This window comes from Sorex araneus, chromosome 8 (assembly GCF_027595985.1).
Source record: "Sorex araneus isolate mSorAra2 chromosome 8, mSorAra2.pri, whole genome shotgun sequence".
NCBI lineage: Eukaryota > Metazoa > Chordata > Mammalia > Eulipotyphla > Soricidae > Sorex > Sorex araneus.
Window position 1 is genome coordinate 1100922 of NC_073309.1, and position 22517 is coordinate 1123438.

Below are 22517 nucleotides of genomic sequence, written 5' to 3' on the forward strand. Positions count from 1 at the left end.
CACGGTGAGGGCCAGGTCGGTGGGAGGCGGCCCTGGGCCGGGCAGGGGCTGACTAACGGGCAGCTGTTGAGGCGGGCACTCGCCGCCCCAGGCAGCCTGTCCTGGTGTCCCCCCCGCGCTGTGACAGGTGGCCGGGGAAGCTGCCCAGGTCTGGCCCCTCTGACCTCCCAGGTCTTCCAGGGGGCACTTTGTGTGAACACATATGGCTCACAGTCACAAAAGCACATATGCATGTGCACACACAAAATGCATGCACATATATACAGGCATGCACTCATGCCCACAAATAGGCACACATATGCACACACATGCACAGGGCATAAGTGTGCATGTCCAGACACAGGGCACACACGTGCACACGCAGACACAGGCACACGTGTGCACACTCAGGCACCCACACGCTCTGCCATCCCACAGCTCTTGGTGCCGTCAGCCAGGAGACCCGGCGCCCGCAGACACTCGGGCCAGCGCCTGTCGGGCCAGCCTGGGTGAGGGACACGCGACAGGGGCCAGTCCTGAGGCCCGGGGGCTGCCGGGGCCACACGGGACCTGAGAGGGTCACCCCGTGCAGCGCCTTCCAGGCAAGGCTCGGGGTGGCCCGGGGGGCCCAGGGCCGCGGCGTGGGCAAAGGTGGCTCCCCGCAGCCCTGCCAGATACGCTGGTGCTACCCGGGCACATCCCCCGCCGCGGCCCCTCCCGCGGGCGGCTGTGCCAGGGAAATGACAAACACCGGATAGAGCCCAGGACCCCGGAGCCGGATCCCACCGTCGTTGTTTATGTCCTCGGCCGTCCTGGAGAGGAAGGTGAGAGCGGCCTCCAGAACAGGGTGCCCGGGCCCACCCGGGGCCGCTGGCCACACAATGGGGGCCGCGGGGAGCGGAAGGATAGGGCTGGGCACGGCCCTCGTGGGCACGGAAGCGGGCGGCGGCAGATTCCCCCCCGCCCCGACGGCCGGACACTCCCAGGGCACCTCGGTCCAGCGCCCACCTGGGGTGACCTCCTGCCGCAGTGGCCGCTCCAGGTCTCCGGGGGCTCTTTAGGGAGCCAGGGCCGAGGCCCCCCTAGACACGACCTTCCCTCTCGTCCCGTCGACGGGGCCCCGGACAGGCCGCGGGAGCCGCCTGGGGCGTGTCTGCTCCCAGCAGCCCCCGCACCCTGGTTCTGCCCACAGCAGCCCCGAGCACAGCCCGGCCAGCCCCTCCTCGGCGCGGGGTCACCACCCTCCGGGGCCTTGTGGGGAAATGAGGGACTCAGGGCCCCCGTTCCCGGCCTGGCAGCTCTGCAGAGGCCCCAAAAGGGCCCGTCCACTTCCCTGGCCAGCAGGGAGGGGCGCGGCGTGGCCCGGGGGTGGCACCAGGACCGGCACCCTGGGCAGGGGCGGAGGTGGAGGGGCACGTCCTGGGGACACTGCGCCCTGTTGGGAAGGGGGGTTGGATGGAGGGGGGGAGTGGGGCGCTGGGAACAGAGAGCCCGAGAGATGACATGGGCCACACAGCTAAGGCAGGTCCCACCCTGGGCCCCCGCCTGGTCCACCCTCACCCCTGCCCCGCCCACCTTCACCTCACCCCTGCCCCGTCCACCCTTACCTCACCCCTGCCCCGCCCACCTTCACCTCACCCCTGCCCAGTCCACCTTCACCTCACCCCTGCCTAGTCCACCTTCACCTCACCCCTGCCCCATCCACCCTTACCTCACCCCTGCCCTGCCCACATTCACCTCACCCCTGCCCTGTCCACCCTTACCTCACCCCTGCCCCTCCCACCATTACCTCACCCCTGCCCCGTCCACCCTTACCTCACCCCTGCCCCGCCCACCCTTACCTCACCCCTGCCCAGTCCACCTTCACCTCACCCCTGCCCCATCCACCCTTACCTCGCCCCTGCCCCGCCCACCATTACCTCACCCCTGCCCTGCCCACATTCACCTCACCCCTGCCCTGTCCACCCTTACCTCACCCCTGCCCTGCCCACATTCACCTCACCCCTGCCCTGTCCACCCTTACCTCACCCCTGCCCCGCCCACCCTTACCTCACCCCTGCCCAGTCCACCTTCACCTCACCCCTGCCCCGTCCACCCTTACCTCACCCCTGCCCCGCCCACCCTTACCTCACCCCTGCCCAGTCCACCTTCACCTCACCCCTGCCCCATCCACCCTTACCTCGCCCCTGCCCCGCCCACCATTACCTCACCCCTGCCCTGCCCACATTCACCTCACCCCTGCCCTGTCCACCCTTACCTCACCCCTGCCCTGCCCACATTCACCTCACCCCTGCCCTGTCCACCCTTACCTCACCCCTGCCCCGCCCACCCTTACCTCACCCCTGCCCAGTCCACCTTCACCTCACCCCTGCCCCGTCCACCCTTACCTCACCCCTGCCCCGCCCACCCTTACCTCACCCCTGCCCAGTCCACCTTCACCTCACCCCTGCCCCATCCACCCTTACCTCGCCCCTGCCCCGCCCACCATTACCTCACCCCTGCCCTGCCCACATTCACCTCACCCCTGCCCTGTCCACCCTTACCTCACCCCTGCCCTGCCCACATTCACCTCACCCCTGCCCTGTCCACCCTTACCTCACCCCTGCCCCGCCCACCCTTACCTCACCCCTGCCCAGTCCACCTTCACCTCACCCCTGCCCCGTCCACCCTTACCTCACCCCTGCCCCGTCCACCCTTACCTCGCCCCTGCCCCGCCCACCCTTACCTCACCCCTGCCCCGCCCACCCTTACCTCACCCCTGCCCAGTTCACCTTCACCTCACCCCTGCCCCGCCCACCATTACCTCACCCCTGCCCCGTCCACCCTTACCTCACCCCTGCCCAGTCCACCTTCACCTCACCCCTGCCCCGTCCACCCTTACCTCACCCCTGCCCCGCCCACCCTTACCTCACCCCTGCCCAGTCCACCTTCACCTCACCCCTGCCCCATCCACCCTTACCTCGCCCCTGCCCCGCCCACCATTACCTCACCCCTGCCCCGTCCACCCTTACCTCACCCCTGCCCAGTCCACCTTCACCTCACCCCTGCCCCATCCACCTTTACCTCGCCCCTGCCCCGCCCACCATTACCTCACCCCTGCCCCGTCCACCCTTACCTCACCCCTGCCCCGTCCACCCCTGCTTATGCCCCTTCCCTGTCCGCCCTTGCTCTCACCCCATGGACACGCCACCTTCCTGCCCAGAAAGCTCCCGGAAGTCTGAGTGACGTTTAAGAAGACGTGGGTCTGGCTCACGTCTCCAGAGATCAGCCCAGGGTCACACACAGGCCCTCCTCCCCGAGCCCTGGCGCCCGTGTCCTTCAGGGACGGTCACTGTGGCGGGCAGCGCTGACCTCCTCGCAGCCCAGCCTCCACTGCAGCCGACATGAGGGTCCGAGGGAGCGTCCAGACAAGGAAGCTGGGCTTGGCCATTGGAACGTTCTCCGAGCTGTGGGCACATCCGGGGCCAGCGGGAGCCCCAGGCTGTGTGGAGAGTGGGGCCACGCGAGACGCCGCCCGGTCAGCTGACCGTCCCCCGCAGTGACCCCGCCCAGCCCCTGCTCCTGCTAACGCGTGTCGCAGCCCTTCCCGCCCCACCGCCAGAACCGGCCTGCGAGAGGGACGCGACCACTGTCGTCCCCGCAGAGGGGGCCTGGGGGCTCACGCAGCTCCCTCCGGCCCTGCCCACCCCTGGCGCCGAACCCACAACTCAGCAGCAGCCCTGAGGCCCGAGTCCACCCCCGCTGGCTCCAGCTGGCTCTGTGGCAGGACCCAGGACAGAGCCCCATGGGCTTGGGCTGGGGGAGATTAGAGCCACTTCCCAGAGGACAATCTGAGGGCGAGTGTGCTGTGTGGCCCCAGGCAGGCTGATAGGCCTCTCTGTGCCTCCCTCCCGCCACAGGGAAGTACAGGCCACGAGGCCTTGCCCCACATAACTGATGTTGCATGAAGCCCTAGAGTGCAGAGATGATAACGGGGTCGGGGGGCTCCCCCCACGCCCGGGCGGGGACACAGAGCGGACACGCCGCTTCCCACACGTGTCCTGACACGCGGTGGTCACGCAGGTGCAGGGCGAGGGATGGAAGCCCGGGGCGTGCTCGCGACCACGTTCCCGAGGTTGGTCTCTGCAGGGCCCGTGTCCCGCTGGGCCCCGCTCTCGAGGCCCCCAGGCTCGGGCTCACACGGCACCGTCGAGGGAACGAGGGTCCCGGCCCCCGGCACCTGCGGGAGAAGCCTGGCCCCCCTGCTGCCCTGCACCCACGACCACGCCAGCCCCCGCCCGGGGCGCTACCCCCCAGGAGCCCATGGCGCCCCGACCGTGCAGGCCCCGCTCACTCTGGCAGCCCCTCTTTGGGCCGGGGTCCCAGGAGGCCCAGGAGACTGTCCTGCCGGCTCTCCCCGGGCGCTGCTGCCCCGAGCACTGAGGCCTTGCAGGAGGGCAGGAGGCGCAGGGAGGGACCCAGGGGACCTTGGGGGCAGTGTCGGGCCAGCTAGGTTCACAGTCGCCCCGTGGCCCCCCTAAGCCCGAGAGACGGGGTGCTGACATCCGGGCTCAGCAGGCAGGAGCCCCCCCACGCTGACCCCGCTCAGGGGCCAGAGCTCCGAGTGCCAGGAGAGAAGCCTGAGTGTCCGGTCCAGCTCAGCTGCCCCGGGGGGCCCCACTCAGGACTGGGCTGAGGATGGCCCCTCAGCTGAACATAGTCCTCGGGCTGGAGAGCAAACCCCCACTGAGTGCAGGAGAACAAGCCCCACTGTGTGCAGGAGAACAAGCCCCACTGAGTGCAGGAGAACAAGCCCCACTGTGTGCAGAACAAATCCCCCTGTGTGCAAGAGAACAAGCCCCACTGTGTGCAGGAGAACAAGCCCCACTGTGTGCAGAATAAGCCCCACTGTGTGCGGGAGAACAAGCCCCACTGTGTGCAGAATAAGCCCCACTGTGTGCAGGAGAACAAGCCCCACTGTGCAGAACGAGCCCCACTGTGTGCAGAGTGGGCTGTGTTGGCCAAGTGGAGCCGGGCCCAGGCTGAGTGGACGCAGTGCGGGCAGGGGCCCGGGCTTGCCTGACGGTCACTCTGGGCCATCCGGGGGCCAAGGAGACCCCGGAGCCCGGCGGGGTCTGTCTCTGGCGGGCTGCGAGGGCCCGGGTGCGGGGCCTCTGTCCGTGCTGGCCCGAGAGGCGCGTGGGCGCGGGGAGGCCCGGCCGGGCGCGTCCCTGGCGCAGGGCGGGCTGTGGAGGTGCTGGTGGACTGTGCGCCCGGGGCCCTCGCCGTGGAGCGGCCAGTGCCTGATGAGCCGGGGTCAGGCCCGGGCCCCTGTCAGCCTGGCCCCCGGGCAGCAGGCCAGCGCGGCCTGGGAACAGCCCCGCGTACGCGACGCAGCGGTGACGCCGAGCCTGGCTGCCTGACCCCCCGGCCAGTGGCCGGCCCTCCTCAGCGCGGCCGCATTGTCCACTAATTGCTCCGGGCCAGCCTGCGCAGCGTCTGCGGCGCCGGGTAAACACGGCCCCTGCCCAGGGCAGGAAGCGGGGCCCGGACAGGTCAGGCGACTCCGCGGGCCACCACCCCAGGGTCCCGCCCACCTGGCCGGCCTCCTGGGCTCCGTGGGGGTCAGCAGAGGGTGAGCGGTCAGCTGGTGGCCCCTGTGCCCGGCCCCCCAAACCCCACTCAGCCACGGCCCGGCCGAGCACGTGAGGGCCACTCACCCTCCGGCTCCCGCAGGGGCCAGAGTGCCACAGCCGTGGGCACCCGCAGCCCCAGGGCCCCCCGCTGGACACAAAGCCCACCCGGGGCACAGCAGAGAGCCCCCATGGGCCACACGCCCACCTGCACACGTGCACACACATATGCACGCAACCCCATTGTCACACACAGGCAGCCCTCACACGCATGCACACCTTCACACGCATGCACACACATGCACATGCATATGCATACCCTCACACACGCACACCCTCACACACACGCACACCCTCACATGCATGCACACCCTCACATGCATGCACACCCTCACACGCATGCACACGCTCACACACGCACATGGACACACACGCAGATGCACACACGCACACGCATGCACACTCATCACACCCTCCCTCACCTTCACACTCCGTCGGCCATGCACACGTCGTGCGGGCGGCTGCCCCTGGCGCACCAAGGCTGGTGCCAGTCGGCCAGAGAGCCAGGCCGGGAGGGGCCTCTGGGCACCTGGGGCCCCTCGTCCTGACCACAGCGGCAGCTCTGCGGCCCCCCCCCCCCGCCTGCCCGACCAGGCCCGGCCTCGCCTCCTCAGGCCCCTGGACACACGAGTGGGCCTCACACCCGCAGGAGGGATGCGTGAGCAGGGACCCCGGGGCGGTCAGGCGGCACGTGGTGGGGGCCAGCAGAGCCCCAGAGCCGAGGCCGCCTGGCTCCGAGGAGAGAGCGAGTCCCGGCATCCCGCCCGGTCGGGCCGGCGCCCAGAACATCCTCAGCGAGCCCCAGGCCAAGTTCCCAGAGGGGACGGGCGGGAGACACCACGGGCTCTCTCGGGCCTCTGCTGCCCCCTGCAGGGCTGCCCCAGGGCTGCAGCCGGCCCTGCCGTGCCTCCGCGACCCCAGGCTGCTGACCCCTGCACCCCAGGCCGGCGGCCGCTGCAAAGCCACGGGTGAGGGTGCTGTGGGGTCCCTCAAGACAGTGGGGGGGGCTGGAGCGATAGCACAGCGGGGAGGGCGTTTGCCTTGCACACGGCCGACCCGGGTTCGATTCCCAGCATCCCATATGGTCCCCTGAGCACCGCCAGAGGTAATTCCTGAGTGCAGAGCCAGGAGTGACCCCTGTGCATCGCCGGGTGTGACCTGAAAAGTAAAAAAACAAACAAACAAAAAACCAAAACAGTGAGGCAAGGGCTGGGGGCTGCCAGGTGAGGTGGTGACCAAGTGAGGTCCGGAGAGGTGGGGGCCCGGTGAGGGGCGCCTGGACAAGGTCAGCCGACAGGAGAGGGGCCGGGGGCCTGCGCTCCTGGCAGTGGGGCAGACCCAGGCGGCCCCGGGGTACCTGCGCCCCAGCTGCCTCCAGCCCCGCTCTCCGGGGGTCCAGCCTCCGCGGGCCCACTTCCTGAGGAAGGACGCCGCCCTCTGGCCGGGGCACGGCGACAAAAGGGCAGCTGACCCCGGGCAGGGGCAGAGCCCTGTCCTTGCTCAGGTCCGGCCGGGAGGGCAGGGGGAAGTGTGGCCTCTGGCGCCATCCGTGACCCCAGCCGCTGAGTCAGCAGGTGGCCCTGACCTGGAGACTCCAGTGACAGCCGAAGCGGCTTCCCACGGGCTGGGCACCACGGCCCCGCCCGGCCTGCAGCTCCCCAGCCCCGGCCAGTGGGCGCTCGGGGCTCGGCCACCCGCTTCCCCAGCGTCCCTCCAGGACAGACCGAGGGACAGGCCCCCGGGATGGCAGGGGCGGGGCCAGAGGAGGGCAGCTGGGCCCTGGGGCAGCACAGCGCCATGGGGACCCTGCGGGACCCGGAGTGGCCCCGGGAGGAGCGACTGGACAGAGGGGAGGGCCACCACCCTGCACGCAGCTGGCCCTGGTCCCACGTGGCCCCGGGCCGGCCCGGGGAGACCCCTGATGCAGAGCTGGGGCCGGCCCTGAGCACTGCCAGCACAGCCAAGGGCAACTGGCTCAGCCCCTGCCCCGCTGCCCCCAGCCCTGCGCACCCACAGGGTCCCTGCTGCCCGCCCCCAACAGCTCCCGCGGCCTTCCGGGGCCTGGGGAGCCCTGGGCCCTGCGGGATTTTCTTGCCGGGAGAGACGAGGCCTGCACTGCGCCGTCCTTTCTCTCCTGCCCCAGGACCCCCCGGGGCCGTGGGCTGCTTCCTGCCTGCCCTCTGACCCTGCCCAGCCACATCCTGCACTCTGCCCCTCCTGCCAAGCAGTCCTCCTGGGTTTCGCCAGCTCAGCAGCCAGGGGAGGCTGGGGTGTCAGGCTGAGAGCCACAGCCTGGGGGCCCGCGACCTTCCCGAGTGGGGTCACGTGTGTGGGGGGGAGAACGCTTGAGGGATGGGAAGCCCAAGAAGGCAGGAAGCTTCCAGAGGTCCTGGAGGGCCGCAGGCTGTGGCCGGCCCACGCCCCCACCCCACCCGAGGTGAGGGCCGCGCACTAGGGGCGTCCTCTCCCCTCCAAGGTGGTTCCCCGCAACTGCCACCTCCTCGAGGTGTTCTGCTCTGCTCGGGCCACCCCGGGCGTGCTGGGCACTGACTCCTGGCTCAGTGCTCAGGGCTCACTGTGCCCTCCCCGCCGGCCCTTGCTCTGGGCCTGCCCTTGAAATACCAGCGAGCGGAGAGACCACAACGCTCATCGGGGGGAGGCGCGGGGACCCCAGCTCGTGCCAACCCTGGGAACCACCTCAGACGCCTTCTGGAGCCGCCTCACGCGGGTCTGGGGGAGGCAGGCGGCGTGCTCCCGGCCGTGCTTCTGGCTGTGCTCCCAACCCTGCTCCCGGCCCGCCTGGGTCCCACCCGCCTCGCCCTCAGAGCCCGGCTCCATGAGGGGCACGGAGACCCAGCAGAGGCCCTGGCATGGGTCAGGGCGGTGCCCAAGGGCAAGCGTGACGTGGCTTGTGATGCATGTCCGTCCGTCTGTCTGTCTGCCCACCTGAGTCTGTGTGGCCTGTCCCCCTTCCCCTCCCCGCGAGGGCCGGCAGAGGCACCATGTGGCTCCCGGGGTGGGGGCGGGGACGGGGCAACCCCCCCCCCCGTAAGTCACGTTCCCGTCTGCGGGTCCTGCAGAAAGAGCCTCCGAGATGCAGAGCCCCGGAGGGACCCCAGGCCCTGCGGCCACCTCTGCCCCTCGCCCCACGTCCTGCTGCAGCGGCTGCTCCGGAACCTTCTCTCCTTCCCTCCCGGGGCACAGCCGCACCCCCAGCAGGTGCCCGGGTGCCCGACACGCCCAGCGACGTGGACACCCTCCAGCAGGTGGTTTGCGTTTAAACGCGGCTCTGCTCCCCGGCCCGGGGGCGTCGGTCACCGTGTGGGCAGCTGGACAGGCGGCGGGCCAGGCGCAGGGACGGGCCGTGGAGGGACGGTCTCCGGAGTGACCGGCCGGGCCAGCGCCCCTCCCGAGGGCCTCGGACAGAGGCACTGATCTCGGCCGCCCCGGGGCCCCCAGGCACTGCCGTGACCGGCCCCGTGGCCTGGGCTTAGCTGGCCGTCCCTGTCCGCCGTGGGGGAGAGGACACGGGGCAGAGGCGCCCACTCGCCCGTGACCCACTGGGCCCGAGCGAGGCTCCTCGGGCCGGCACTTCCAGGGGACAGGAGCCTCCCCCGAGCCAGGGCTCTCAGGGGTCCGAGGACCCCCCTTTGCAGGAGCCCGCCTGGCTGCTGGGGCAGGAGATGTGTCCCCGATCCCAGGGGCTGGGCGTGGGCTGGCGCTGGGGGCAGCTGGGAAGGTGCTTCTCTTGGGCGGGAATTCAGATTCTCTTAGGGCAGTGAGGGGCTGCAGGCCCACGTGATGCCCTGCAGGGCCCTGGCAGTGTCCTGGCGGAGGGCAACCAAAGCCCAAATGGGCCGTGGTAAAGAAGACACAGAGAGGGCCAGAGAGATGGCTCAGTGGTTAGCACAGAGGCTGGCATGCAGGGGCCCAGGTTCCATCCTCAGAACCTCATGGTTCCTTCAAGCAAATGTGTGACCCCTGAGCACTGAGCGGGGAGTTACCCCAGCACCTCCAGATGTGACCAGGAGAAAAATAAAAAGACCCTGAGCTTGGTGGAACCTGAGCTACAGAATAGCGGGAGCCCGGGTTCAATCCCAGCACCCGGATGATCCCCTGGGCGCCAATAGAACAGGAGTAATTCCTGAGCACAGATGCAGGAGCAACCCCTGAGCACAGCCGGGTGTGACCCAAAAGCTAAAAAGAAGAAAAACCACCAGAACCCACCAAACTCAGACACGTGGTGGTGGGCGGGGCCGGAGAGGCACTTCCTGTTGAGTCTGGGGTCTGGGGAGGCACGTCGGGCAGGGCTGGGGGGCCCTGCTCGGACGCCCCTGGGCCCAGCACAGCGGGGACGGCCCTCCCTGAGCCCTGCGGGTGGGGCCGCCGGCCGTGTCCACGCACCGACTGCCCAGCACCCGAGCCGGGCAGCTGCCCCACGCCAGGGAACGGGAGTGCTCGTAAGCGGTGCTCGTGGGCCGTCCATGCTGTGGTTTCCCCGCCTGGCCGTGGCCACGCCGGGCACTCGGGGGGCCGCCGTCCCGAGCACGGAGCCCCCAGCGTCGGCAAAACCCCCACCCCACCCACCATCCTGGCAGCAAAGCTGGGGTGCGGCCCCCACGGGCAGCTGCTGGGCGTCCACTGACGGCCACTGGGAGGGCAGCGCCGGGAGGGGCCGCGGAGCCTGGCCCCTGGCTGGTGGGCGTCGATAGCCCCCCTGGGTGGAACATCGGGAGCTGCTCGGGCCGGTCAGCCCCTGTCCCAGACTCTGCCACGGTCCTGGGGACCCACAAACCCCCGCGGCCGGGGCTCCAGGGTCAAACCCGGGGCCTTGGATGCCCAGACCGGGGCTGACTCGGAGCACATTCCCGAGTCCCCCTGGTGACGCGCAGGCCCCCGCCCTCACCATGGGCACGCCTGCATCACCCTCTCCCCGGCTCCTGCCCAGGCGGAGCCAGGAGCACTGGCGGCTGAGCCTCCTACAGCCCCAGGGACAGATCCTGGGGGTCTGCAGGCGTCTGTGGCCCCAGGCAGGGCTGCGGCGGGGGCGCGTTTCGTAAGCGTGTGCCGGGGCCAGAGCAATGGCACAGCGGGGCGGGCACTGGCCTGGCACGGGGCCACCAGGGTTCAACCCCCGGCACCCCATGTAGTCCCCTGAGCCCCATCAGGCGTGAGCCCTGAGCACAGAGCCAGGAGTCCGCCCTGAGCACTGCTGGTGTACCAAAAGAATAATAAGTAATAATGAATTAAAAAATCCAATATCCAATACGCACGGGGAGCTTGCCAGGCTCTGCCGCGCGGGCTCGATACTCTCGGTAGCCTGCCGGGCTCTCCGAGAGGGGCGGAGGAGTCGAACTCAGGTCGGCCGCGTGAAAGGCGAACGCCCAACCGCTGTGCTCTCGCTCCAGCCCAAAAAGTCACAATAAGTCTCTCAATGAGAGACGTTACTGTTGCCCGCTCGAACAAATCGATGAGCAACGGGATGACAGTGACAGTGAATAAAAAGCAAATGTCCATCTGTGCCGGTCCAGGTCCCGGAGCCCCTGAGACAGGCCCGGCTCCTGCCGTCCGGGACGGGACGGCCCCGGGTCCCGCAGAGGAGTCAGGAGTGACCCCCCACGGCTGTGATAAGCCGCCGTCCCTTTGATGGGGATAAGGCGCCAGGGAGCTGCTGGGCCGGCTCAGGCCATCTGGAACCTCTGAGCCCCAAGGGGAGATCAAAGAGGGGCCCCCACGTGACCCCCGTGAGCTGCCGCGAGCGTGGGGACGGGTCCCTGCAGACCGGCCGCGCCAGAGCCCCGTGGCCAGCCGCCACCAGTGCCTGAGCCCCAGCACTTGTTCGGGGCTGTCGGTCCCCACGTTCTTAGCCCAGATGATTATTCAGGGGGGCGTGGGGTCTCCACAGTGGAAACCTTTGGAGCAATGGAGGCGAGCTGGTCACATGCAGACAGAGATGGAGAGAGAGGGAGAGAGATGGAGAAAGATGGAGAGAGAGGGAGAGAGATAGAGATGGAGAGAGAGGGAGAGAGATAAAGAGAGATGGAGAGAGATAAAGAGAGATGGAGAGAGATAAAGAGAGATGGAGAGAGAGATGGAGAGAGGGAGAGAGATGGAGGGAGAGAGAGGGAGGGAAAGAGAGGGGGAGAGAAGGGGGAGAGAGAGAGGGAGAGAGAGGGAGAGGGAGAGAGAGAGAGGGAGAGAGAGAGGGAGGGAGAGAGAGGGAGAGGGAGAGAGAGAGGGAGGGAGAGAGAGGGAGGGAGAGAGAGGGAGGGAGAGAGAGGGAGAGAGAGAGGAAGAGAGAGGGAGGGAGAAAGAGAGAGGGAGAGAGAGAGGGAAGGAGAGAGAGGGGGAGAGAGAGATGGAGGGAGAGAGAGAGGGAGGGAAAGAGAGGGAGAGAGAAAGGGGGAGAGAGAGAGGGAGGGAGAGAGGGAGAGAGAGAGGGAGGGAGAGAGGGAGAGAGAGGGAGAGAGAGAGGGAGGGAGAGAGGGAGAGAGAGGGAGAGAGAGAGGGAGGGAGAGAGAGGGAGGGAGAGAGAGGGAGGGAGAGAGAGAGGGAGGGAGAGAGAGAGGGAGGGAGAGAGGGAGAGAGAGAGGGAGGGAGAGAGGGAGAGAGAGGGAGAGAGAGAGGGAGGGAGAGAGAGAGGGAGGGAGAGAGAGAGGGAGGGAGAGAGGGAGAGAGAGAGGGAGGGAGAGAGGGAAAGAGAGGGAGAGAGAGAGGGAGGGAGAGAGAGAGGGAGGGAGAGAGAGGGAGGGAGAGAGAGAGGGAGAGAGAGAGAGAGAGAGAGAGATGGGCAGAGACGGGCAGGGATGGAGGGACACAGAGAGCCCAGCTCCGCCGAGAGCGGGTGGGACCCATGCGGACAGGTCAGGAGCCCGGGTGGCCCAGCCGTGGGCTCCAGGCCTCCCCCTGGCCGCCTGCAGCTCCTGTGCCCAGACCCCGTCTCCCTCCCTCCCAGAGAGGAGCATGGTGGGGGAGGGGAGGGGCGCCGGAGCTACCCAGGCCAGGCGAGAGTGGGCAGCACTGGCCCACCGGCCGGCCCCTCCCGCCCCCGCCTCTGCCACAGAGTTGGCCTCGCGCTGCCCGGTCCATCACCTGCCTCAGCTCGCCCGGGTTGCTCCCGGCTCCAGCACCCCCGGGTCTAGCGGCCCCCGGCCCACCCCCCCCCCCCGCCCCTCCACAGCCTGACCCGGGAGTCACCGCGCTCGCTCTCGTCCCGCGGGCACCTCCCAGGACCAGGACGGGCAGCCAGGGTCCGAGCGGGCGCCCTCCCCCGACAGAGCCGCCCGTGGGCGTCCCGGGAGGAGCCGGGGGCGGCCCTGGCCGTGAGCCCCTCCCCAGAGCCACCCACTCCTTCCTCCCGGCCCCCAGCCCCCGGCCGGCTGCGGGAAGCTGGTGTGGGGCCCGGGGCCGGGCTGGACTTCCCGGGGGTTTCCAGGCCGGCCCGCCCGAGCCCCCGCTCTTTCCCACGGGGAGAAAAACCCTTGGGCCCCGGCCAGCCCCTCCGGAGCTCCGCGTCCTCGGGGCGCCCAGGCCAGGGAAGCCCCCGGCCCCGGGCCCGCTAGGGACACGCACCTGCCTGAGGCCGCTGCTGTGTCCTCCGGGCAGCGCCCAGACCCGACACCCGCTCCCGCTGTGCGACAAAGGGCCGCGCTGGGCAGCTGGGCCACGGCACCGGCTCTGACCCGGGACGCGGCCCCCAGTGGGACCCCAGAAGGGCCCCGCCCGGCCACAGCCCGGCCCCACGGCCCTCCCCAGCCCAGCGCCCCGGGGCTCAGGCTCCACGGTGACCGGGACTCGGACTCGGCTCCCACCCGCCACGCAGGGGCCTGGGAGCGGCCCCGGGGCCCCAGACCTGACCCAGCTGCTCTGCGGCACCAGGACAGGTCACTCCTCTCTGCCCTCGGGGGGCTCAGGCTCCCCCCAAGAAACCCCCAGAAAGAGGCAGGAGGCTGTGGGGGCCGGGGGACCGGGGGGCCCTGGGGGGCCGGGGTGACGGGAGTGGGAGGGCGCGGGGCGCCAGTTGCTGTCTGAACCCTCTGCCTTGGGGGGTCCCGGGAGGCTGCCCTCAGCGCCCCGCCCCCTGCGGGTGGGGCCGGAATGTGGGGAACCAGGCGCAGGACGCCCCGACTCCAGCCCCTCCCCTGCTGGGCCCCCCCCGGGCGTCCTGCAGAGTCCACCACCCCCCTGACCCCAGCCCAGCACAGACAGGCGCTTTCGGGGGTCTGGGCTCCCAGGAGGGGCACCGGCCCTTGGCTCAGACAGGCCAGGGCCCGGCCTCCTGGGGGCGTCAGGGCCGACGGGGCTGCCCAGAGGCAGCGTGGGGACCACCAGGGGTCAGTGACTCTCCTCAGAAACACGGCGGCCGTGGGCGCGACACCCGGACCCCCTGCAGCCACCAAGAGGGACGGCCCAGGAGAGTCCCAGGCTGCAGCGCCCACCCTGCCACACAGCCCCCGTCAGAGCGGGAACCAGCTGGCCCGGCCCTCCCTCCACGCCCCGCCCGCTCTCCGGCACACCAGGGCCTGGGAACGGGGCAAGTCCAGCTCCGGCCCGGCCAGCTGGCCCCAACTGCGCTGGTAGCTGGGACATTCCAGGCCAGAGCTGCGTCTCGGTGTGAGTCGGTGCCCACGCGCAGTGCTCAGACGGGGCAGTGCTGCCGCCAGCCAAGGACCCGGGGCCGGCGGGGTGGGCGCTGGGGCGGCACTGGCCCCTCCTGCCGGAACAGTGAGGTGTTTCCGGGGGGGCCCGGCCTGGCCGCCCCAGAGCGGGCATCACCCACGTTGCCGAGGTCAGAGCCTTGACCGAGAGTGAAGCGTGAACACGGGTGGGGGGCCAGACCCGCTGTGCCGCCGGGCTTGGCTCTGGCCACTGTCCCCGGCCACACCCAGCCAGGAAGTCCCACTCACACAGGCCAGGAGGGGGCGTCCCTGGGCCGGCCCCTGGGAGCGGCCGCGGGCATGCGGTTCCCAGTGCTTCAAAGGAGCCGGGAGCCCCTGGGCCTGGGGGCGGCCCCAGGACAGACACCCAGGGCGGACGTCAGCCGACGCGCCAGCAAGCTTTGGTCTTGGCGGACAGACAGACGGATGGACAGACAGAGGGCGGGCGGGCAGGGGGCAGGGCCGGGGCCCGGGAACGCTGGCACTTCCCCTGGGACCCACACACAGAGGAAGCAGGGCCTGAGGCCTGTGACCCCCGCCCCCCACCTTGGTCTCTGCCTGTCTCTCCCCCGGGCCTGAGGGCCCACCCACCGCTGTCCAGGCGGGAGCCCAGCCGCGGGGGGCCGGTGTTATCTGGGTGTGCCCAGCTGGGCTCCTGGGAGCAGATTCGCGCATTCCTCGGCCTGCTGGAATGTGCCAGGGCGTCCCGGCCTCCGCGCCTGGGCGGCCCAGCCTCCCGCGGCCCAGCACCCCAGAGGGAGGTGGGCGAGAAGACTCCTTAGAGCTGGGGGCGAGGAAACGGGACAGGGAGACTGAGGCTGGGGGGGCAGCAGAGACACAGAGAGGGCGAGGAGATGGGGAGGGGAGGGAGGGGGAGGGAGGGGAAGGTGGGGGGAGGGATGGAGAGGAGGGGGAGGTCTCCGGGCACCCAGGAGAGCCTGAGCCCAGCATTGGGGGGTCCGCGCCCTGCCCCCTGCACCCCCAGGACAGTGAGGGCCCCGGGGCAGGGCCTGGGGCCTTCAGATGGGGCCAGGGGGGCTGACCGTGGCGGGCAGGGTGCCACCGGGTGGGTGAGGGCAAGGTGGAGCCTGGGGCGCCCTCGCTCCTCCTGCGGGGTCCCCACTGCCCGGGCCCCTTACTCGGCACCTTCACCCCTTCCCAAAGCAGCAGGGCGGCGCCCACAGTCCGACCGCCCATCAGAGCCCAGGGGGCAAGCAGGGGCGCAGCCCATGCACAGGAGGCCGAGAGCCCGTGCCCATGTGCGTGTGTGTGCACGTGTGTATGCATATGTGTAGGCACATGTGCATGTGTGCGTGTGTGCATGTGCATATGTGTGTGCGTGTGTGTGTCAGGAGCCTTGCAGTGTCCTCTCTGGGCTGGGGTGAAGGGTCAGCCCTGCCCGGTCCTTATCACAATCAAAGCCTCGCCTGGTGACACTGTGCCCGCACACCTGCTGCCCCAGTGCCTTTGAAAGCCGGAGCACTAAGCCCTCGGCAGCCTGACACCAGCGCGGCCCCTCGCCTGACTTCTGGAGCCGCTGGTGGGCAGAGGAGAGAAGGTTCCAGAAGGGCCTGGCCAGTTGGGGGCCACGCAGGGCCCTGGGCTGTGTGTGTGCCGCATGGGGGCGGGGCTGGGTGGGGGCCACAGGCCTGAGCTCCCGAGCGCCCCCCCACGAAAGGGCCGAAAGGGCCGAAAGGGCGGCAGCTCCAGGAAGGCCCAGCCAGGCCCTCCCAGGTCCGAGGCCTGTCCCAGGAGCTGGGAAGTTTCAGACAATTCCTTCTTCATTTCTTCACTTGCTCCTTCATTCATTCCTCCAGCTCCCACAAGACTGCAGAGACAGGGCTGACAGCACCTGGGGCCTAGAGCAGGGGTGCTGGGGGGGGCGGGGATGGGAATAGCCCCAGGGTGAGTACAGGGGACAGTGGGCAAAGGGCAGACACCAAGCCTGCACTGCAAGGCCCAAGGCCCAGAGGAGGGAGAGGGAGGGAGGGAGGGGAGAGAGAGGAGAGAGAGGAGAGAGAGGGGAGAGGGGACAGGGGGAGAGGGGGAGAGAGGGGAGAGGGGAAGAGGGGGAGAGAGGGGAGAGAGGGGAGAGGGGGAGAGGGGGAGAGGGGAGAGGGGGAGAGGGGGAGAGAGGGGAGAGAGGGGAGAGGGGGAGAGGGGGAGAGGGGAGAGGGGAGAGAGGGGAGAGAGGGGGGAGAGGGGGAGAGGGGAGAGGGGGAGAGAGGGGAGAGGGGGAGAGAGGGGAGAGAGGGGAGAGGGGAGAGGGGGAGAGGGGGAGAGAGGGGAGAGGGGAGAGAGGGAGAGAGGGGAGAGAGGGGAGAGGGGAGAGAGGGGGAGAGAGGGGGAGAGGGGGAGAGGGGGAGAAAGGGGAGAGGGGAGAGGGGAGAGGGGGAGAGGGGGAGAGAGAAGAGAGAGGGGAGAGAGGAGAGAGAGGGGAGAGGGGAGAGAGGGGGAGGAGAGGGGAGAGGGGGAGAGAGGGGAGAGGGGGAGAGAGGGGAGAGGGGGAGAGACAGGAGAGGGGAGAGGGGGAGAGAGGAGAGAGAGGGGAGAGGGGAGAGAGGGGGAGAGAGGGAAGAGGGGGAGAGAGGGGAGAGAGGGGAGAGGGGAGAGGGGGGAGAGAGGGAAGAGAGGGGAGAGGGGAGAGAGGGGAGAGGGGAGAGGGAGGAGAGAGGGGAGAGGGGAGAGGGCGAGAGAGGGGGAGAGAGGGGAGAGAGGGGAGAGGGGAGAGAGGGGGAGAGAGGGGGAGAGGGGGAGAGGGGGAGAAAGGGGAGAGGGGAGAGGGGAGAGGGGGAGAGGGGGAGAGAGAAGAGAGAGGGGAGAGAGGAGAGAGAGGGGAGAGGGGAGAGAGGGGGAGGAGAGGGGAGAGGGGGAGAGAGGGGAGAGGGGGAGAGAGGGGAGAGGGGGAGAGACAGGAGAGGGGAGAGGGGGAGAGAGGAGAGAGAGGGGAGAGGGGAGAGAGGGGGAGAGAGGGAAGAGGGGGAGAGAGGGGAGAGAGGGGAGAGGGGAGAGGGGGGAGAGAGGGAAGAGAGGGGAGAGGGGAGAGAGGGGAGAGGGGAGAGGGAGGAGAGAGGGGAGAGGGGAGAGGGCGAGAGAGGGGGAGAGAGGGGAGAGAGGGGGAGAGAGGGGAGAGGGGAGAGGGGAAGAGGGGGAGAGAGGGGAGAGAGGGGAGAGAGGGGAGAGGGGAGAGAGGGGAGAGGGGGGAGAGGGGAGAGGGGAGAGGGGGAGAGAGGGGAAGAGAGGGGAGAGGGGAGAGGGGAGAGGGGGAGAGAGGGAGAGAGGGGAGAGGGGAGAGGGGGAGAGGGGGAGAGAGGGGAGAGGGGAGAGGGGAGGGGGGAGAGGGGAAGAGGGGGAGAGGGGGAGAGGGGAAGAGGGGGAGAGAGGGGAGAGAGGGGAGAGAGGGGAGAGGGGGGAGAGGGGAGAGGGGGGAGAGGGGAGAGGGGAGAGGGGGAGAGAGGGGAAGAGAGGGGAGAGGGGAGAGGGGAGAGGGGGAGAGAGGGAGAGAGGGGAGAGGGGAGAGGGGGAGAGCGGGAGAGAGGGGAGAGGGGAGAGGGGAGAGGGGGAGAGGGGGAGAGAGGGGAGAGGGAAGAGGGGGAGAGGGGGAGAGGGGGAGAGAGGGGAGAGGGGGAGAGGGGAGAGGGGGAGAGGGGGAGAGAGGGGAGAGAGGGGAGAGAGGAGAGAGAGGGGAGAGGGGAGAGAGGGGGAGAGAGGAGAGGGGAGAGAGAGGGGAGAGGGGGAGAGAGGGGAGAGGGGAGAGGGGGAGAGAGGAGAGAGAGGAGAGGGGGGAGAGGGGAGAGGGGGAGAGAGGGGAGAGGGGAGAGGGGGAGAGAGGGGTGTCTGCCTTAAGGGGGCGCAGGAGGGAACCTGGGGCCACTGGTCGTGGGGAACGTGCCCTGGGGGAGGGGCGGTGCTGGGACTGCCGGACTGAAAACCAAAACACAAGACAGAAAAGGAGCGAGGAGGAGCCCGACCAGGTGCCCTCCCAGTGGGACGGGCAGGGCCAGGCGGGCAGCGGGCACCTGTCCCCAGGGTCCCCGCCAGCCCGGCAGGGACGCGCCCAGAGGCGGGGCAGGCTGGGGAGTGCAGGAGGCAGCTGCGGGCGGGCGGGCGGGCGGGAGCTGCCCTGCGTGTGGCCGACCCGTGTTCGACCCCGGCACCCCAGGTGGTCCCGAGCCCCCGGGAGAGCTCTGAGCACCAGGCCAACCTGCGTGAAGACGGAGGTGGCGGAGCCCAGCGGCGGTCACGGGGGGGAGGGGCAGCTGTGACCTTCAGCGAGCAGGAGGGTCCCTCAGCGGGCACCACTGGCCGGGACGGGCAGGGGGCGGCCCAGCAGCCCTGCCCCACACACGGCCTGACCCGGGGGGCGGGGAGACCAGGCAGGCCTGACCCAGCTGGGCTCCGGGGGAGCGAGGGCTGACCCACGGGCCGTGTCCAGGCCAGGAGGGCGTCGCCGGGCAAGGCTCCCCCGTCTGACCCGCCACCTCCCGGGCTCCTGTTTTCCCCACAACAGCCGGTTGCCAGGGAGACGAGCGGGCCTGAGGGAGGCGCCCACCCGCCTCCACAGACCGTCTTGGCGGGGCCTCGGGAAACTCCGCCAAGCCCCAAAGGTGCCCCCGACCTCAGGGAGGTGCTGGCTGGGGCCAGGCCGCTCCCGTCCACGCACCTTCAGAGCAGAGCTGGGAGGGTGTCGGCCGGAGTCCGCCCCCAGCCGACTCCACGGGCCAGCGAGGGCAACACCACTGAGGCCCTCACGCGCTCTCGCCCCCTCTGACCCCACAGGCCAGGGTGGGCTCAGCCCCAGGGGACATGCCCTGCACACGTGCACGATGCCAGCCCCCCCCAGGTGCTCATGGGTGAAGCTCCAGGCAGCCCATGGCCTGAGTCTCCCAGAGGGACTGTCCACCTCTCTCTGCCACTGGGATCCGCTCGAGCACACACACACACAAGGACGTGCACACACAGACACACATGAGCACACACATGCAAGGGACATGCACATGTGGTCCCACACAGACACGCCCATGAGCACACACACACACACACACAGGGATGTGCACACACGGTCCCACACAAACACGCCCGTGAGCACACGCACACACAAGGACGTGCACACACAGTCCCACACAGACACGCCCGTGAGCACACACATGCACAGGGACATGCACATGTGGTCCTACACAGATATGCCCATGAGCACACACACACACACACACACAAGGACGTGCACACACGGTCCCACACAGACATGCCTGTGAGCACACGCACACACAGGGACGTGCACACACGGTCCCACACAGACGCGCCCGTGAGCACACGCACACACAAGGACGTGCACACACGGTCCCACACAGACGCGCCTGTGAGCACACGCACACACAAGGACGTGCACACACGGTCCCACACAGACGCGCCCGTGAGCACACGCACACACAAGGACGTGCACACACGGTCCCACACAGACGCGCCCGTGAGCACACGCACACACAGGGACGTGCACACACGGTCCCACACAGACACGCCCGTGAGCACACGCACACACAGGGACGTGCACACACGGTCCCACACAGACGCGCCCGTGAGCACACGCACACACAGGGACGTGCACACACGGTCCCACACAGACGCGCCCGTGAGCACACGCACACACAGGGACGTGCACACACGGTCCCACACAGACGCGCCCGTGAGCACACGCACACACAGGGTCGTGCACACACGGTCCCACACAGACGCGCCCGTGAGCACACACACACTCAGGGACGTGCACACACGGTCCCACATAGACGCGCCCGTGAGCACACACACACTCAGCGGCGCAGAGCCGGCGGGAGCAGCCTCCCCGCACCCATGCGCTGAGGAGACGCTGGGCTCTTCCTGACGTGCTCTCCGGGCCGGCCCCACGCTGTGGCCCGAGAAGCGGGGGCACTGCTCAGGACACCCGCTAAGACGCACTCCCTGGGGCTCGCCCAGATGCCCTGGCCCCGAATCCCTCAGGAGGAGGCCCTGGAATCTGCCTCTGAGGGGCCGGACGCTGGTTCTGAGGGTCCGGTTGGAGATGGCTCTGGGCGCCGGGAGCACCTGCAATGCTGCGTCTCTCCACCAGGTGGAGCCCGCGCCCCAGAAATGAGCTGCGGCCCCGGGGCCCCAGATGGCCCCCCTGGGAGGGCAGAGGGCACCTTACCCCCCTGGTGCCCGATGCTGCCCACCATCCATGAGCTTCCTGCAGAGCATGGCCACTGCTCGCCTGGACGCCAGCCACAGGCCCGGCACTGGCACTGTGCAGCTCCCCGGGGCTGACCCCCACCACCCGGGGCCTCCCCTCCTCCCCTCACCCAGGCTCCCCGGCCAGGGAGCGGAGGCTGCCGGGAGGGCCGGAGCCTGGCAGCCATCTCGGGCCACGAGAGCGGCAGCTGACGGGGGCTGCTGACAGCAAGGGGAGCGTGGAAGGGGTCTGGGTCCTTCGTGCGGGACTGGCTGGCCCAGAGCTCCCCCCCTCGTTGGGGTGTGAGTCACAAAGCCCCCGAAGCCTCCTCAGCTGTGTCGGGGCCTTCTGTGCATTTCGTCGGGCCTGCAGGGCCGCCCGCTGACCCCAGGTCTGACCGGGCCCCCCAAGGCCCCTCCTCTCGGGAGGATACTTTAAATTTTGTTGTTTGTTTTTTGCGGGGTGGGGGCTCACACCCACAGTGCTCAAGGCTTACTCCCGGCTTTGTGCCCAGGGCTGCTGCGGAGCAAGCCGGAGCCGCTGTGAGAGGGCCAGCGTCTCGTGGGCGCGGCCTCTCTCCCGCCACACTCCAAAGCTATTTTTCACTGTTGCAGGCTTTGTGATTTACAACCCTGGTAATGACGGTTTCGGTGTCCGTCACTCCAACACCACCCCCCGGCCCCCACCCTCCTGCCCGGGCCCCCAGTGGCCCCCACAGACACACACACTAGTCATGTGCCCGGTTCGGCCACCCTGCTGCCTTCAGTCCTGTGTCTGCCCCGTGCAGAGGGAGCCGTGCCAGGGCCGCCAGCAGGGGGCGCTGCTTCCCGGTGCCATGTGGGGGGTCAGGAGCAGCCGCAGGGTCCCCTGGTCTGGCCGTCAGCGGGGGCCGCGTGTCCACCCCCAGTGCTGGGAGAGAAAGCAGGGAGAGGCCCCTGAGGGGGTCCGGGTCCCCCAGCCTGGACTGTCGCGGGGGGGGGAGAGAAAGTGAAGGCATCTGGGGAAGGACGACACCCCCAGGTGCAGCCCCCGGGAAAGCCTGCTCCAGGCACAGACGCACACGCGTGGCCCAGTCACGGGCCAGGCCAGCCCCACTCAGCCCGGGCCGGCAGGGGCAGGGGTGTCCGGAGGCACCCAGGAGAGTGGGTGCGGGAGGGCGCGGGGGACCGTGGGCAGGCCAGACTCAGCACCCGGCGGGCAGGGCTGAGGTGGGGTCTCTGCCCGCCCTGGGCTGTTTGTGGCCATGGGGCAGTGCTGCAGAGTGGGCAGCCCCCGAGGCAGCTCCCGCCTCTCGCGGCCCCTCACATGCGGGGACCCGGCCGTCCGCCCCCCTGGTGCCTGGGGTCCTTCCGTCCCCTCCCAACTGGGGCCTGGCTGCTTCTCCAGCCGGCCGCGTCCAGCTCCCGCTGGGAGAGATGCACCAGGGGCGGGAGGGTTGGGGCGGGCACACGCCATGGGCCCCCCGAGACATGCCGCCCAGCAGGTGCCCGGGACTCCCCAGGCCCCCTCCCGGGGGGTGTGCGGGGTGCAGGCTGCCAGCCAGGGGGCAGGGCCTGACGTCCTCTGCACACCCCCGGCCGCGGGGGTCTCCTGGCCGGGACCGACTCCCTCCCCCTGGGCTGACCCGAGCCCGGGCACCGCGGGGCCACCGGAGCACCCAGGAATGGAGCCGGGGGGGGGGCCGAGCAAGGCAACCCCCATACCAGCCCGCCTCCGGGGGGCTGGGAGCCAGCAGGGCAGAGCCGCGTCCCCCTCCAGCCGGCCGGCCCCGCTCGGACCCGCACCGTTTCCGGATTGCAGGGCTCACAGCACTTGGGATGAGAGCGCTCGCCACAGGGGGGGGTCCTACCACGAGGCCAGCACACGTGTGCCCGTCCCGCCCCCCCGGGCGGCGTCCTGTTGCTCAATCCGGGCCCGCCGGGCCAACGGTCGCCGAGCCTGGGGTCGGGACCGCGGGTCTCTCCCTTTGGGGAAGTCGACTTCCTGCCAGCTCTGCCTCGCCGTGCC